The 18,499-nt window shown below is 35.9% G+C and overlaps 1 long non-coding RNA gene across 1 annotated transcript in view; it reads left to right on the top strand.

Moving 5' to 3' along the window:
• The first annotated feature begins 9,765 nt into the window (after positions 1-9,765).
• The window catches only part of LOC121676782, a 74,122-nt gene continuing 65,388 nt past the window's right edge, over positions 9,766-18,499 (top strand). The window contains exons 1-3 of the long non-coding RNA XR_006020589.1: positions 9,766-11,609; positions 13,561-13,692; positions 14,178-14,275. This is a non-coding gene — a long non-coding RNA (uncharacterized LOC121676782). The remainder of the gene's footprint in view (positions 11,610-13,560; positions 13,693-14,177; positions 14,276-18,499) is intronic.

The following is an 18,499-nucleotide window of genomic DNA, read 5'->3' on the forward strand; positions in this document are numbered from 1 at the left end:
ACCAGCTGTCTTGGCCTCCCCTTACCTTCTAGGGCCAAAACCCATGGGATTTCTCTAGGGGTACTTGTTTCCTGTTTAGTTACTGGTGACTAAAATGAGCTTTCAATACAATGGTTTGGGTTGGAAGGAACCTTGAAGACCATCTACTTCCAATCCCCCAGCCACAGCCAGAAACTACCCCACAGCATAAGGAAACTGGATTTAATCCGCTAATTATCAGATGTCACTCTATAGGCATTTATTTATCAATTAAAATCGCCCAGGACATGAATTTATATATTGTGGCAGTAAAAGTACGTAGGGAGGCAAACAAAGCTCGATGAGGCATAAGTGGGAACTTAATTTACACACGCTAGGATGAATATACTGTATTTCAGAGCAATGATTCACCACTGAAGGTTCACTGGTTTTCTATACAAAAATCAAAGCAGCTTTCTGCAAAGGTTTCTTAGAAGTCCAAGCTTAAGACAGAAGTCTTTAACAAGGATTTAATCAAATTCTTTAGCAGGGTGGTTCTGGTATCGTTACGAAAATAAAATCACTAATTTTCACATTAGCAGCTATTCTCTAAATAATTTTAACATAATGGCAGAATCCCTTGTGTACTGAAAGATTTCAAAAGGGAGATGAATCCATGCACACAAACTGACACAAAAAGTTTCAAGCAATTTAGAAGATTTGATTGTTTGTCTCAAATGAGCAGTGGATATTCTGGTTTGGACATCTCTTTTCTGTGATTATGTTCAGTAGTTAACTTGATGTACCAAAGAAAGTTCTCTTTTTCAGTGGAATTAAATGCAGTCTATTTTAAGAAAGAGAGAAAGAAAAGTCATGAGTAGGATGAGATGCTTTTTAAAAGCTCATTTAGGGAAAAGAAAAGGTAATTTAATACTTTGTAATGTTTGAAAGGCTTGATTTAAGGCAAAATTACTAGCCAGTTTAGATTATTTTAGCACTAATGGAATGAAATTTTCCTTTTTTTTAACAACTAAGTCTGTAATGAGGAGATTCAAACTGACTGAAAGTAGTAAATAGATTATAAGTTCATTTTGTGAAATTAGAGAAAAGATTCTTTATTCTTATGTATATTACATTAAACTATCAAACAGCTTTCAAAAGTTGCTTTTTCAGATGGGGAAAAACCTGTCCCCTTCCTTTACTTCTACGTAATGTTTTTGGTGTGTAAATGTATATGATATGCAGAAAACAGTAAGAAAGTATGTCTGAGGAAATTTTGGTGTACACATTTTCCTTCCTCTTTAAAAAAGAAGGAAATGGGGAAAATGCAGTAAAAATTGCAAATACTGAAAAGGAAATATAATTGTGACTAAACAAAATTTGGTTTTCTATAAGGAACAGATGGAAAAATTCTCATCTGTTTTACCAAGAAATGCTGAAACTTGTCTTTTGAGCTAGTTACTGATTCAGAAGTAATTGAAGAAAAAATTTTTTTTCTTCTTTATTTCAAAAGATTAATCATCTTTAGGATGTGGCTTCCCCCTTCATGGAATAGGAGGAAGATTGATTAATATCAATACATAGGATGCAAATTCCCTTCCAGTCCACCGTGTCTTTGAAAATACACTTTATCTGAATGTTGGCAATCCAAGGATTGCATGAAATATTAAGAAAATGTGCATTTACAATCTGCTAAGTACAAAACAGAAGAACAAAACCACTGAATAAACATTTTTGTTTGCATAACATAGCTGTATTGTGCCAAATTACAGCCAATTTAAGAAAAATCATTTAGTCACACCAGATAAAAGAAATATTTTTCTTACATTCACCCAGTGGCAAAATGCTATGTAATCTCTGCCTTAAAGATCTATCAATGCACGCTCCAACTCTCCTCATTCCTTTAATGCTTTGTACTCCTGCCACTGTTTATGCAAACCTTTTCCTCTATCACCAACATCACTGACATTGTTCAAGTGGCAGGACAATCAGTGTGGTTAGTACGGGGTTCCTCATATTCTCTGAATGTACATAATTTTCTTTGCTGTTCGGTGCTGTCAGCAGAATCCAGTGAAGATTGCAGATGGTTGCCCTAGCGTTTCAGGAGATAGGACTTTTATTTCACTGATTCTAAACCCACTTGTCTTCTCATTGATTTGTTTTCTTTTTGACTATGCAGAGTTAGGACTAAGGAACCCGACTAAAGGATGAATGAAGAAAGAATGGGAAAGAGTGGATATTAGGGGGTAGCTTTTTCTAGGTGGAGGGATTAATGGAGTAAAACCTGGTGAATCTCCCTAGACAAAAAGGATTCAAACATATAACACCACAAGAATTTCTCCTCACCCTCCTCCACTTGTGAATCTTCCTTCAATTTTCTTAAGAAAGGAATGGCTTTTTGCTTTCCTTGTGGTAGACAGCTTTATTTTATATGAAATTTCAAGAAGCGTAGGAATAGGAAAGGAGGAATTTTAGCCAGAATTAATAGGCACAATTCAGGCAACAAGAGAAGGTGGTTGTTTAGAATCTGAACAACATTGTGCCTGTCTAGCACATTGTCACAGAACAAGTGAGAGGAACAAGGGGATCTTGATTCTTTATCTAAATTCTTCACCACTACCCTTCATTTAAATATAAACAATACTTTTGTACTTATAGAGTGAGAGGTGTAAGTTGCCAAGGATCATGTTGGGACATTGTATTTTATGGGGCTAGAAAGTAGTAGTTTTGACTGGCTTTGCTGGGAGTCTGTACATGCACAACCAAAAATAATCTTGTTCCCTAATCAATTAATTTAAAAGGTTTTCTGCATATGATAAGGAGAAAATAATTTCTTGAAATATTTAATTAGGATAACATATTTTAAGAACAGTAAACCAAAATATTTATGAGATTTTCTTATTCTTCATAACTTGCAGGCAATATGCCTGTAATACCCAACCAAATATTTAATTGACAGTATATTAGAAAACTTTGAAACAGTAGTTTATCAGTGAGTGGTCTATAAAAGTTAGTTTAATTGATGCAAGATCAAGGGGTTTTTTAACTGTTTAATAGGGTAGATTAATTAAAGAGACAATGCTATAATCCCTCTCTATTCATGAAAATATAATGAAAATATCTGGTACAGAAATGACTTCAATTTTTTTTTCTTCATCTTGATTATGAGGTCAAATAACACTAAATCCCTGTGCAAGGAGCAATATGCAGACCTGTTAACATTATTTTCAGGACACAGTATAGCCTGAGACTTATAGAAGAAAAAACACTCATCCCTCCAAAAATTGTACATTTTACTTTGTAATGTACTATATGCAGTAGATGTTGCTATGGAAGTCTTAATATTCTTAACATTCTTTCTGACTTTGAAATGTCAGTAAGTGATATGGTACCATATTAATAATTAGACATCCAAAATAAGGTAAATGCATGAAAATGTGTACAAAAATCTCAGAATAATAGAATCATTGTAAGTAATAAGCTGATTTGATAGAACATCTTTCCAGACTTCTAATTGCAGTTGTAATCTGTCTGCACCAAAGGTATGATGTTTACTCAAGCAATGTCAGCAAAATAGCAATGCTAATTTCATAAACATGGGAAATTTAAAACTTTTTTTTCCCCTTGACTGCCACTTGGGCTTGTCTGCTTCTCTGCTCCATCCTGGGACCAATCAGTGACTGATGTTCTACAGTGTCTGAAGGAGCAGTGATACTGCAGGCTGCATCTGCCACCTAATAAAGGAAAGTTACTTTTTTTAAAATTTACTGGCCTTTGAGGTAATTTCAGTGTGTTCCATTCTGACAGTACCATGCTAACGGTTTTTGTGTAGCATCACCAACCTTTATTTTTCTTACTTAGTTACAACTTTGATTTTCCAGTGTTATGTCAGAATTAGTTCAGTAAAAGGTCCTGCTGGGTCTAGATTGATTGCACTGTGCTCTTCTGATTTGACATAAACAGACATTCAGGACTGAACAGCTGTCTTGCCATCACTTCAGGCTTTTGCTGTAAATATAACAATTTCAACAAGGGCTGAATTACTCTTCCTTTAAGCATGCCTGCTTTCTGTTTCATGTATTACTGACAACCTACTAAGGAAGAAAATTACAGTCAAAAATCATGGCAATTCAGGTTGCCACAGGATAGAGAGAGCAGCCATACAAAACGTTAATTATCACAGTATGTGGAAGAAAAATTTACCCAAATTTCCCTTAAACTGAGGAGCAGTGCCTTGAACAGTGTTACTTCTGGGCTAATGCTGAAATGAGCTTTGGAAAGTAAATCAATGAGTAAAGGCTTAATACAGTAGATTTATGTATGCTGTCAGTTTCTAGGCAATATAATTATTGTCAGTTTTCTGCCTCTAGCTACTCTTTTAGCTTCTGGGAATAATGAGAGAATGTGTTCAGCCATGTGACATTCTTTCCTTTGCAGAGCTAACCGCTGTTTCCCCTGTGGTGAATCTTGCATTTTAAAGAGCTCTCACACATTCTTCCATGAGAATTTTGTAAAATACCATGTGACAAAATATCATTTTACAGTATTATAGCTGAAGTGGCTTTCCATATCACATAGGTTGCTGAGAAATCAATGTCAAGCTTGGATCCACAGAAATGCACGATTTTAAATAAACTGCAAGTCAAAAGATGCATTCTTTATAAAAATCTTTATAGAAAGCTGCAGAGTGACTGTATGATAGATGTGTTTGATTCATCATGACAAGACACTGCATGGTCGACCCCCGAATATTATTTTTTAGGGATGTTCTTGCTTTCTTCCCTCTCTTTCTTGTTGTCCTCTCTCTACACCGTTAGCCCAAAATGATTGCAGATCCTACAGTCTGAGTGGCTGTCCTTAAAATCATTCTTTATCAGACTATGAGAGCTGGTGAATTAGTGTGCTGTAAAGTCTCTAGATTAGCAGTTTAGTGTTTAACTGTTTCAGAGAAGCTAGACTGCTTTTTCTAATTTGTAGTCTTGATCTTGATCAGGAGAACCAATATTTTCTAAAGGTTTTTTTTTTTATACTTCTTTTAAATTAAATTACAGCGAAGACTGTTCCTGTTTTGTAATTCTGTGATGCTGTGAGGTGTGACTGGTTAAATCCATGGCACTGTAATTTGAATGTAAAAAGTCATATTGTAAAAATAATATGTAGCTGTCATTACTGCCTCTATGTTCTGTCTTCCTTATAGGGCCATGCATTTTGGATCAAAATACTCACAGAGGTGCATGGTCTAACTGGAAATGCACATTTGTATTAGGAATAGTGCTCTTTCCTGAATGCTGATTCCTAGTAAGAAAGGAAAAGTGATATATCTTTTGTAGTCTGGGGTTTACTGAGCACAAGGGATGTGATCAGTAAGGTCTGAAGTCAGACTAACTGGTTTCAGCTGCTGACTGTAGAATTAATGATCTCCTTGTTTCCTTAGAGGAAGGCAGGGGAAAAATACCTGGTGAAAACCGACAGAATTACTTGTCTCTGAGAGCTGTAGCTGAGAGAATTTTATTTGGATCTGGATTTTTTGTTTGTTTGTATCTAAAAGAAACTGACTTTTTTGTACGTAAAAGAGATTAACTTGTCCCTTCTCATTCCTGCTAAGAAGTAACTATCTTGTCATTTTTAGGTAATTTAGGTTACAAATTAGGAATGCAATGAAAAGATTTTGAGAAATGGAAATATGATCTTAAAACTTACAAATTTTGTCAAAAACAGATTACACATCAATATTTTTCATATTTGTGAATTTATGGGAAATTATAATAATTTCTATAAATGATAAAACTTGAATAAAGTGCTAAAATATAGAAATTTGCCAATAATTTGCCTGTTATTTTAATACGACCTGATTGGAAAATAAAATGTTAGGTCAAAATAAAAAAAAAAAAGATTAAAGTCTCCCAAAGATTCATTTAAACTATAAGCTTACTATTCTGCAGAATAAATGTGCCCAAAATGATGCAGTTGGTAGCAATAAAGCTTTCATGCTTTAAAGACTAAACAGCTAAAGAAATAGTTTTAGCTGTGGTGTACCTGTAACACTGACACTTGGGGTGCAGACATGGCATCAATGCTCAAAATGTCTGTAACAATTTCACACAGCAAATGTAAAGTTTATGTTTTGGGGTAACATTTCACAGAAGTGCTTGGTGTGCTAGTGGATTACTAGCACATTACTAGCATTGCAGATTTGCCCATGTTCTCCATTCCTCTTTAGGTCTTAAGTGGAAAAGGAGAAGGATTTGAATGAAGACAACACCTTTTTCTGTGTATCACAAAGTTATCACGAATTAATAGGATTTCTTTTCCCTGGTAGAAGGGTGTGTTAAACTGGGATTAAAATGTGGTGTAGGGAGTTATTTTAAGATATTTGTGCAGCAACTTCTAAAGCCATTATTAGAGATAATAAGATTAATTACAAAAGGATAAGCTTCATTTTGTCAGCCACACAAGGTGTTGCTAGTCTTCATGTGTTTTCATGAGAATGAGACAAATGCTTCAAGAGACTATAAACCAGCATTTACATGGCAACTGTAATGAGCAGCACATAACAGTCCCAAAGCTCCAGAGACATCTAACCTGGACAGAAGTTGGCTCAGAAACTCTGAATTTACTCATCCCTGGGGGTTGCCTATATAGGAAAAATGTTCTTAGAAAATAAATGAAAAAATATTTAAAGAACAGAAAACTTTCAAAATACCTTTCCTACATATAAAATACACAGAGTATGATTTATTTAAAGAAAATGGAAAACTGAGGAAAGGTTGATTTTTTTGAGGAGTTTTGAAAGTTAGCTCTGATGCAACATGTATCCTTGCCATAAATATGGCAAAAAGAGAGTTTTGGGGCCTGACCTATCTTTAGTATTTCATTTGTTTATGTCTTCAGTTTCATTCAGCCTGCATCAGTTTCCTGATCTAGCTCCAGATGTGGCCCACAGAAGGCGGTGCAGGTCAAACTGACATGGTCCATATGCCAGAATGCAGGACAAGCATATTTTGAGTCATTGCTGCTGCTCTATTTTGTGAATAACACCATATTTATAATAATAACTGCTTTCCTTGATAACCAATAGAGGGTCTCTTACTGAAATTGAGAATTTCTTTGCAGTTCAGGTTCAGAGTAGCCCTGTTCATGTTGCTTCAAACACCTCAAGTAGGGAGTGTTTGACATTGGCTGCTTGAGCCAGGAGATGGCAGAAATGTTAGTGGCAAATGCAAAGGTTGATCAAGGCACAGGTTAAACTCCAACAAGCAATCATTGCCACTCTTCTCCCACATTCCCACAGTGGCTGAATGACCTTGTGATACACCACTGACTGCCCTAATTCTTTTCCTCTTTTAACATTTAAAATCGTTAGCTGCTGTACCCATGTAGGGAAAAACTCCAAACCTGAATCTGAGTTGAGCTGAAGTTAAATAGAGGTCTGAAGAAAGCCTGGAATAGTAGGTCTGAGAAGAGTGAATTGCCCCATGTCCCTGTGGGCTCTGCCTGGAACAGTTTCACTGTCCTACTGGGATTCTTTCAGGAGTCCCCGTTCTGGAGTAACACAGCACAGGTAACATGGGATGAGGAATTGACTTTTGCGTGCCCTGGGAGTGTTGCCAGAAACACTGGAGAATTAAGTATCTGGCAAGGTCCTTTGCTCACCTTACATAACCCACCACAGCAACACGTAACTGGTTGCAAAAGCCAGCCTACAGCGTGGGTTCTTGTGTGATGTGAGCAAAACTCAGGCAGCTTACGGGGAAGTGGGAAACAGTGAGGACTACACTGTGGTATTAGGTGACAAGCTGCTGAAAATTGTCAGGCTAATTAAAAATTCACAAAATTCTTTAAATATCTGATAGGACTATTTTTGTATATGTCATATTAAGATAGTAACAAATTATTTGGAAGTCGTAAAATTAATCAAAGTTTACATTTTTAAATTTTTTCAGATCTATAATTTTTTTTGTTAACATAAGAAGGCAAAGAATAGAAATGCAACTATTTTAGACTCCAAAATTAATTAACATCACCTGATGTAATTTATTATGGAATATTATTCTACCACTGTTGCTTAGAAGCTTTACTGCAATAAATTCCCAGTAGTATTAATGGGAATCTTCTGAATAAATCTTATCAGTCCAAGATGCTGTTATGTTTGTTTGATTACTACTGATACAATGAGTTTATACATTATGATGCTTTAATTTTTATTCATTTTTTTGTCCAACTTGTAATATAAAGTTTTGTGTTTGAGAATTATGCAAAGTGTTAGGCATTCATCCAGAACAATTAACTTCTCCAGTAAAGTTACTCACATAGGCTTTTGTCTGCTAAAATGTCAGCTTTTTTCTTACCTTACAGTTTTTTCTTTATATATTCTTGATGTGATTGTTGCAGATGTTGGTACCTACCATGTATGACTGTAACAAGCATCACACTCATCCTTGTTAGGATCAGCTAAAGTTCCTTACAATGTCAAATCTAATTGTTTCACCAAACTTTCATTACTAACTTGTGTTTCATAAAGGTTATATCATAACCTGTTAATGCAGGGGTCTTAGGCTTCTTGATTGTGCAGTGACATTGTTTTAGACACCAGTTTGAATTCTCCCAGAAGAATCCATGATCCCTTAGCTTTGTCTTTAAAAAACTTGTCTTCAGTCTTATCCAAACTTGATTTTTATTTAACTGTCTCTGGAGACAGTTTCATGATGTCAGCTGTCTTCTTGTAGGACATGTCATTTTATAGTGTTACAGAAAAGTAGTTTTGGCAAATAAATGGCAGTGTACATCATTAGGAAGATAAAAAAATCTAGAAAATTCTTAAGGAATCCAAGGACAATGGGGGAAAACCCAAAAGCTAATCATAATGAGGAGTCAGAGAAATCCTAGAGGTGCTATAGATCCATTAACAACTGGAGATAAATTAATACTTATTAATTATAAAGAATATGTAGAAATATTCAGTAAGATTCTCTGTTCTGTACTTGGAAAACTATGTGTTTGCATTCCATGAGGATAAGAAAGTGCTTTTCAGGGCACAGATAGATACTAAAGGATAAACACTTTTAGAGTTGCAGATAATTTGTACCAAACAGTCTTTAAAGAACTAAGAAGACATCTGGCATGCTGGTAATTTTTAATAAATCTTGAAATACTAGACAAAATTCAGAGGAGCTGAAGGGAGAAAATGTAAATATTAAAAGAAAAAGGACATGTTGGATAAGGTAGCCAATGGTAGTGTGTTTGGATGGATGGAAAAGCAGATACAGAAGCCTACAGATCTTTAGTTTTATTTTTCTCCATGTATCAAAAGCTTCTATAATAATAAATTTAAGAGGAGAAGTGATTAAGCCATTGCAAACCAAACATGCAAAGAAGGTGTGGATATTGCATGATTTGAAGTTCCCAGATCAGTCATACACCTTTTTTGGCAGGTATGTTTGAGCCAACCACATCTTAAGGATTCCATATTAAATTTGGTGGTCAAATGGACTGTACACTGCAGAGATCAAACCAGATGATCTAATGGCCTCTCCTGGGTTTTGACTTTAACAATACATCAAGTGCTTCCACTGTATTTCAAGCTGGCAAACAGATCTGATTATCATGTGAATGTTATGTGTCTGTTTACTCTGAGGGTAGTAAGAAGTAAAAAGACAGTTTATTTTAAAATAATATTTGCATCTTATTCTTCAATTATAATTTTCATGTCATTTTACAGACAAGAAAGTTTATTTTCCTGCAAATATGTAATATGTAATTGTATGTGTGCATGTGTATATATTTGTATCTATGGATTTCTTCACAGAAAAAAAAATCCCAACATGAAACACAATCTAAAAAGAAAAAAGAGCTTTCAGGGAAAATATTTCTGACTTTTTGTACCGTGCTATGACATTCAGAGCAGTGAAATAATACCTTGAGTACAGGTTTCCTTTTAAAGCAGGACATTGACGCAATGTCTACTCACTGGAGCAGGATGGTGGGGCTTTTGCAAAGTTACAGGACACATCACCAAATAAATGTTATATGTTGGAGAAAAGGGAATATACAGTTTTAATACATGGGATAGGATTTGGAGGAGGTCTTGTGTACCTGAAGCTTTGTCTTTTTTTTCAACTGTGCTGACTTTAGGATATATATATATATATATATAAAATTATATTACATCATAGTAATATATGCAGTAATGTATAATATATTTAATATGTTTAATTGCTGGCAAATCAATTGGTTCTAAAAGGTATTAACTCTTCTCACAATCCTTGTCTTATTATTTCCTGGTTACACACACTGAATTCCTAAGCATATGTCTTGTAAGCATTAGCGTTCAAAGAAAGGGGAGATAAGATGTATAATGACTTAGAGAGACCATATTCTAGTGTGAGAACATTCAATTCATTAAATTGTTTCTAATGTATTCTAGATGGATATATGCCTGCCTGCATTTTTTGGTTCAGTTTTGGCTTTTCTTTCATAACACAACTGTTCTCCCTGGTTTATAAAATGTCAAGGTCAAAGAGAGGTGAAGCTGAATGGTGCTGGGAATCTGAGATGCAAATAAGTTTCAGATAATCCATGTGATGCTCAGAGGCCATCTAGTTTCACAGAGCCATTAGCATTCAGGGATGCTCATTAGCACTCAGGCAGCCAGTCAGTATGCATTAGCAAAATGAGATGTGTTGATTAAAGTTACAAATTATGTGTTGAATGTTTAGACTTCAAGCCCTGGTAGCTTCACATTTATGAGAGTATATTTCTCTATGTTCACATTTAAAAAATGTTGACTCTTTCTAATTTTCAGTTCCTTTTTGGTGTGTGTGAGAATGTGTTTGCATGTGTTTGTGTGTATGGGAGGAGAAAGAAGTGAATGCAATGATAGAAGAGAAGGTGAGAAGTTAAAGCAATTTCAATATTTGATGTTTTTGTTTGAAATGTCTTTGAAAATCTTACAGTTACTGCTCTAATTTTAAAGTAAGAGACAACATTAAAAGTATCAAAGAGACTAGGAAGATTCTAACCTTTAATCTGTGTTATCCTGTGTGCTGGCCTATGAGAGGGAGCTAGCACTGTTTAGACACCAGTATCCCATTGACTTAATGAGATGTAGAAACTAACAATTCAAAAAATTCTCACTCATACTTCAAGAAATAATCAGCACGTATTATCTGATAATAATACAGTGGGATCTGGCTAAAACCATAGGATTATGTGGAAAACAATGATACAGTAGTTTAAAGTCTATTTTATTTAATTTTTATCACTTTATCATGTTCATATTACATGGGTCTATCCTGTGTAAGCATATTAAGAAAGGATACTGCACTTAACATCAGGCCATCAGCATTTTGGATAACATTGGTAAAATTTATCATCTTTTTTGTGCATTGTGCACTACTGCAGACATTCTAGAATAGCTATCTTAAACAAACGTAGCATGCCACCCTAACACTTGTTCTTACATTTTGTCGTTCTGTCAAAGAGTCTGGGAAGACCAGTTATTATGCAGATGACTGAATTAGATGAATAAAAGTTATGCAAGGCTGATATTGTGAAAGTGATTTATTTGCAGGACTAATAATGAAGTACTTTGTTTGCATTCTATCTCGGGAAACATTGTCTAATATCTGCAGCTGAAAGGAATCACGGAGAAGGTAAGAATTATTCTGAGCATGACTCAGCACGGAATTTCTTATTTTTTCTGGGTCTGATTTGAACAGATACACTAAATCCAGATGCTGCTTTTAGGCGGAGAAAGGTCTTGTGACGCTACTTAACACAGAAGTCCTTGTGGGGAAAACCTTGATCACCTCTGAACACAAGACACTGTATTGAAAGACAGCATAATGTAACTTCTGTTTTTCTTTTCCTGATCGTGTTGCCTTAAGAACGTTTTTAGTGGGTTGGATGGAAGTGCCAGCTCAATATCAGATGTTGAGTTCAGCTCAGTACCTTCATTCTGATGGTGATGTCTCTGTTCCTGGGCAGACCATCACTTGGCAGCATCCTTCAGCTACTTGGGTTGCTGTCAGGAATGCTCTGTTTTACATCCCTCATCAGTTCCCTTGCTATTCCACTTCTGATGCTTTGACCTCTTCCTTTATTTCATTTGTTATAGTCTGGGATCATTTGATCTTTCCACTTTGTTTTCTGTAGCCGTCTTGCTCTCTGTAAGGGGTTTGAGTTTGGGAGAAATCCTCATTGGCAGCAAACAGGAGATAGTCTTTGAGATGTAATGGGCAGAATGCAGGATGCTTAGTCCAGAATTACCACTCATGCTTTGTTTCTATGTGATATTTTCTCCTAGAAGTAGTCTTTTACCTGCTATATTTACAACGATAACAGAATCTATTTCCTACTTGGGATCCTATTCTTGAGCCTTTCATTTTTAAATCATTATTCCTGTTTTGTTTTGTGTTGGGTGGTTGTTTTGGTTGGTTTTTATTTTCATCACTTGTATCTGCATTACATGAACACCAGATCCTATGCTTCAGAGAGAAGGCTGTTTATTTCAAACTTATTCCTTGGGTAATGCAACAAAGATATCTGCCAATATGAGGTGCTGCAAACATAGAATTAAAAGGAGAAAAAGTATAGGGTAAGCCCGGTGAGTTTTAGTATGTCCAGCTGACCTGGAGCTTACACTTGTACCAGCAGGTCCAATAGGTAGCAATAGATTTTTCCTTTAGCCCACACGATTTAATTTCAGTTCTATTTATATTTTTGGGCTCCATGACATTTTGTGACACTGAGTTTCATAATCTGATTTATGTAGTTCCTAATACATATTAAAAACTCAACTCCAAAACTCCCTCCTATTGCTGTTTTCTTGTTCTGGTTTTGCCTTAGAGAATTGCCAGCCTTTGCTTTATATTTGCCTCTAAACACCTGAGAGAGTTATGATTCCTTCAGAAGACAGCACAGGTTGCTCTGTTAGACTGTATTCAAAACATTAGAACCAAGACCTGTTTTAAATTAAACTGTTTATATTTACAAAGACTCCTCACAGCAGCAGGGTCCTTCAGACATTACTCAGAGTGAATTATTATCCATCTATTTATTAACAGCATTGACAAGTCCTGTTCTTATGAAGCTTAAACTTGTGTGTGAGATGGTATTCTATTTTGGAACCTAGAACCAATCACTAAATAAAAAGCTCAAAAATTACCAAACTGACACTTCAGGCTTATTACAAGTCTTTGAATGTTGGTTTCTAACTTCATAATCATTGGGATAAGCTTTGTGATTATTCCCAAATGAATGAGAAATAAGACTATTAGAAAGACACTGATGAATTCAATGTCTTAATATATTTTTTAAAAAATTATATTGTATGCTCTTATCATACAGCAAAGGGCTTTATTTTCACAATAAATACACTTGTGAAGTTAGTATTAGACATTGTTCAGAGATTTTCAGTAGAAATAGTAATCTGATTTTCTTTGTTGCTGGGAAAGGGTGCTTTCCACTGAAGCAAATAGAAGTCGTGAATTTTCAGTTAATTCAAAGAAGAACAACAGAAATACATCTGAAAGGGTTATATATTATTAAAATAGTATTTTAAAATATCAAAATGTTATTAAAAATATATTTTTCTCTACCCAGATGTGATTCAGCCATTTTCCAGGGTGTGCCACTCTTAGTGAAGACTTCTGAGAGAGGAATTAGCATGTCTGGAGGGAAAGTCGTTACCCATCTTTACAGAAGAGGATCTGTCACTTATGCAGGGGAGCACAGGTAGGTCCTGTACGACAGCCAAAGTGCTGTTGTTCAGAGCAGGATTTTTGGAATCTGAGAACAAATAAAACTGTATGAGTTTGCTTTCTGAAGCTTTCAAAATCAGTTGGGAATTAAGAAATGTAGCTAGTTTGTCTCCCTCCTGTTTGGTCACTTTTTATCATGTTTCAAATATACAGGAACATTTCACAGAAAAAAAAGAATTCATAAAGGTCAGAAGTGTTTCCATACTTGGGAGTTCTGAGAGGTATGTTTAAGCCCTGGCAGACTTTTAACCTTTTCTAGCTTACAATAAGTTTGCCATCCTCTTAAAACCCTTTGATTGTATGGCTTTTGTTCCCTTGAAAGGGGGACAGGGCTGCCTGGTTACTCAAGCAGATGCCAGGCTTCTGATTTGCATTTGATGAAAGCCACTTGTGAAAGCAGAATCAATGCTCAGATTTACAAACAGTAAATGTGGGTATTGGCTTGTCATTTCTTCCTAGGTTGTTGCCCTATAAAGCTGTTCAAGTTCCTCTCTTCACAGGAACATCTTCCTGCTCTCCCTGCCTCCCATAAACGTTATGTTAGATCGAGAGGAAGGGTGAGTAATTCTTTTCACTTCCATTATCTGAGTTTTTAAAATTTAACAGCAAAAAAGGAAAAGGGGAAAAAAAAGAATGAAAATGCAGCTATTTAGAATAATGCATTATAAGCTGATGGACCATAATAACTAAACTGTGTGTCTGAAGGGGCCTAATTATTGAACACCAGAGGCACAAGAGGGAGCTTATTGTGGACAACAAAATAGTGCTCTATTAATGCTGTCACAGTACTGAGTACAGCATCAGCATTAATTTGTGGGCTTATATCCAGGTAGAGACTAGAACAGAATGCATCAAGAACAACAGAAATGAGTCTAAAGGGGTTTTATATCAAATCAAAGCAAGCAGGGAGAGGGGTTTTATTTTGAATGAGGTAAACCAAAAGCAAGATGGCAGTGATTGAACCAGTGTTGCTAAAATAAAGGTGTTTATGACTAGTCTGTGTGTAAACTCCTAGTGATTAATGTATAAGGTGTGTGTATATATGTTGAAGTGCAGGAGTAAGAGACTCAGCAAGGATAAGTATTCGAAGCACAATCTATTTGAGTCTTTTTATGCCATGAGGTCAGCTGTTACAGACTGTATCAAGACCAGTGCCCAGTAAGAGCACGTGAAGATGTACCTTGTCTCCTGTTGAAGAGTGTCTCTGCTTTTTACTTTGGATATGTGGTGTAATATTATTATTTTATGCCTAAGACATCTGTAGAAAAAGCACATTGTCAATAATGTGACCTAATTAAAGGACTAGAAGAGAGGAGTTGCCATTTCCCTTTAACATGAACTTGCATGAATTTAAGTTGCTTTGGCTTGGATGTCCTACTTTGCTGGTCTTGCTCCACAAAACCTTGTTCACTGTGGTAAAACATAGCCATTCTAAAAACTGAAAGCTTCACATGTTAAAGATGAACACTTTTTATAGTGCAAGAGGTCAGATAGAAAACTCACCCAGAAGCAACAGGACTGAATATAAATCTCAAGGTATTCAAAAGCTCGTTCTTTGTCTTGGCTATTTCTGATTTTCGGTGTTGGGAAAGGCAGGGCAGTGCAGTGCACAGGCTCATGAGCCAGATGTAAATGAGCTGCTGTAACATAACTCTTACTTCAGTCTGGTGTAGGTTAACCCTTTTGGGCTACCTTAGCTTTCTTCCTGTGGTACAGCTGCTGTGTCAACATGAGTCAGCTTTCACAGATACATACCGTAATAGCACCACTGAACTGCTTCCTGGGTCTGATCATGTTTGGCTAGTGCTTCTTTGGGTATCTATGAATGTATCTAGATGGTTATATATGTGGGAAGTTTTAACAGATTTATTAATTATTACTGTAGTAGCGTCAACTTTTACTCTTATTTTCCAAACTTGTGTGCGTGCATCAAATATGCCAAAATATTTTTTGAATGTAATATTACAGCTAAAGCATTTTTACTCTTTGTTTTATAGTGCAAATATTTAATGAATTTATTTTTCAAAATCATAATTTCTCATTAAAAAAAAAATGCTGTAATACCAGACAGTGTCCCTTGACAAATAAAAAAAAGAAACCAACAAAATTTCCTCATTTAGTGACTACTTGTCACTTAGTACACAGGGAGATCAGGTAGGCCGTTGTGTGTGATAGATATCCATATTTGGAAACTTAAGGTAGGAATACCTCTACAGAAACTCCAGGTTTAAGTATTGTCATTGTTGGGATTTTGTTGGTTCTTTAGTTTTCTTAACATGTAAAATAAGAGACAAGGTTGCATTACTTGATCTCTTCTAGGCCTGGATTTTAGTCCCCAGGTACAATTCTGGTTTAAAGCCTGACTGCAGGATATGAATTTGATTGGCTCAGTTGCATGAAATTTCATGCTTTGTCAGGTTGTTTAGTTTCAGAGAGTATAAAATGGAAAATTTTCATCCTGAAGTCAGGTATTATGTTACAGCTATATCCACTCCAATGCAGGAGTACATGTGCTAATGTAGTAAGAGCCAAGTGAAACACGTAGTGAGACCTGGGCTGGTGTGTGAGGAAATTTGACTTGATATATGTCAGTGCAAAGAGAGTCAGTAGTTATAGTGAACCTGCTCAGCTCCAGGTGTTACTGTTGCCTTCAGTGAGATTTGAACCTACTTATGCTCATTTATTTGGGGGTCAGATCGTACCCTAGGTAAACTATACCTGCTCAATTTTTAGGTTGAGGACATTCTAAAACTTTCAGGACCAAAGTTTGGAACAGTCTTGGATAGCTGTGGCCACCAGCTAACAAGTAAAGGTATGGTCTCCATGCAGATATATGATCAGGAGGCAGGAATGGATAAGAACTCTTTCCAGGTAGACAAAATCTCTTCATATTCACGAGAACCAGTTCTCTGACAGTACTATAGCAGCTGTACCTTCTTCTCCCTTTCCTCCACTGTCTTCCAGTCACACCAAGTAACTGAACTTTCTTCTTAGTTAACAGATTCTACACCAAACTTCACTCTCATATGGTTCTCTCCCTTTTCTCTCATTGACTCAAATTCATATACTTCTTAATGGCCTTCCCAAACTAGAATTCTTTCTTGCTGTTGGTTTGCATACTGTTGTGTATACCTCTTCCAGACTTCATTATTCCCACTTCATGCCCCCTCTGCATGTAACTCTTACCTGACTGCCGCTTTGTGACTCAGTCTTTATGGGCCAACTCATCCCCACAGCTGAAAACAGACTCTTAAGATTTTGGCACTGCCCACCACACTCCCTGTTCAAGTCTCTCATTAAATCCATTTCTCTATCACCCTTCACTGCATCTGCTTATGTCCAATACAGTTCTTAGTTGTGGGTTTGTCTGAAAATAAAAAACCCAAACACCTATAACTATAAAGAAAAAAAAGACACAGAACAGCATCCTGCAAATAAAAATTCTGGAGTGATCTGTGTGCTCCCTTATCCCATGATTACTCATGATTTTTAATTATTATCTTACCAATACTCCACACTGTTCAGACCAGGGATCTGACTCTCTGAGTCATCCATAAAGTGCAATATTTTCCGACACACAGTGAAAATCAACATACTTTTTGTTGAGAACCCAGTTGTTTGTTTATGTATTCAGAAAGAGATTTACAGTGGGAGTTCATTTTCTGTGTTCTCTTTTGTTTCAGATGGAACAGATGGCTGAGGAAAGTAAACATCTGTATGTGAACTGTTACATGTTCATGCATGTGTGGCAGTGTAAAAGGAAACATGGACATCAATACTTAGCCATAAACTATTTCTGAGGGAAGATTGGAAAAAATTTGATTTAACACATAAATCAGTAGAAATATGCTGAGAACTGACAAAAAGAATGAGAAATCACTGGCTATTTCTGTAGTCAGCTACCAGAGATGTGCTGTGTCCCACACTACCCAAAAACCTATAGGCATCTCTGTTCAGAATCATGGGATTTCTTTTATAATCATTTTACTGTAAGAATTCCTGTAAGCTAAAACAAAGAGGAATTCAAGGACACTGAATCTTACCTGCTGTTCATCTGTTGTCCTTTCCTCTAATTTCTTTGATGTGTGAAAACTACTACACAGCAATCTGAAACATGCTAATAGTTGTGTTAGCTGATATTTTTTTGATCATGCTTGAGAATTTCTGTTACACATAGCATTTGAGCTAAGACTTCTTTACTGAAACCGGACTCTCCAGCTGTACCTTGATTTCCTCCTCTCTGGTTTAGGGGACAGTTCATGCAGCATGCAGATATTTCAGTTAGTAGGTTTTCTGTAGTCCTTCAACTGTCACCACATTTTAAAAAGGGACAATTTCTGTTCAATACTGAATAGCACAGGAAAGTTTAGTAAGGGAAGATAATATATTCTATTATACCTACTGATGCCTCTGCAGGGATGTGGCTGAAATATAGGCAAGGTTTTGGATGCAAATGCTCTACTATAATGTATTCAGTAGTTACTCCACATTCTCCTTTCCATTTCTCCATGCTGTGCCTGAGGTTTTGTACTGTTGTGCCTGTTTTGTTTGACTAACACATAACTGTATTGTAGAAATTGTTACAAGTTGAGAAGAAGGAGTAGACATCTGGTTGTGGAATAATTGATGCTTTTGACTCTTGGAAAATTGTTGGAGGTTATTTACTCTTATTTGGTGGTTACTACTTGGATGATGGGGAGGAAATTATTCCCTTGTTCTAAGCACACTGGAAGGAACAGAGGGTTTTGTCACTTTTTATTTTCTTTCTGTCTATTTTTCTA

The sequence above is a fragment of the Corvus kubaryi genome, unplaced genomic scaffold, assembly GCF_017639235.1.
Source record: "Corvus kubaryi isolate FWS band 111438036 unplaced genomic scaffold, C.kubaryi_AGA036_p1.0 split1-131, whole genome shotgun sequence".
Taxonomy (NCBI): Eukaryota; Metazoa; Chordata; class Aves; order Passeriformes; family Corvidae; genus Corvus; species Corvus kubaryi.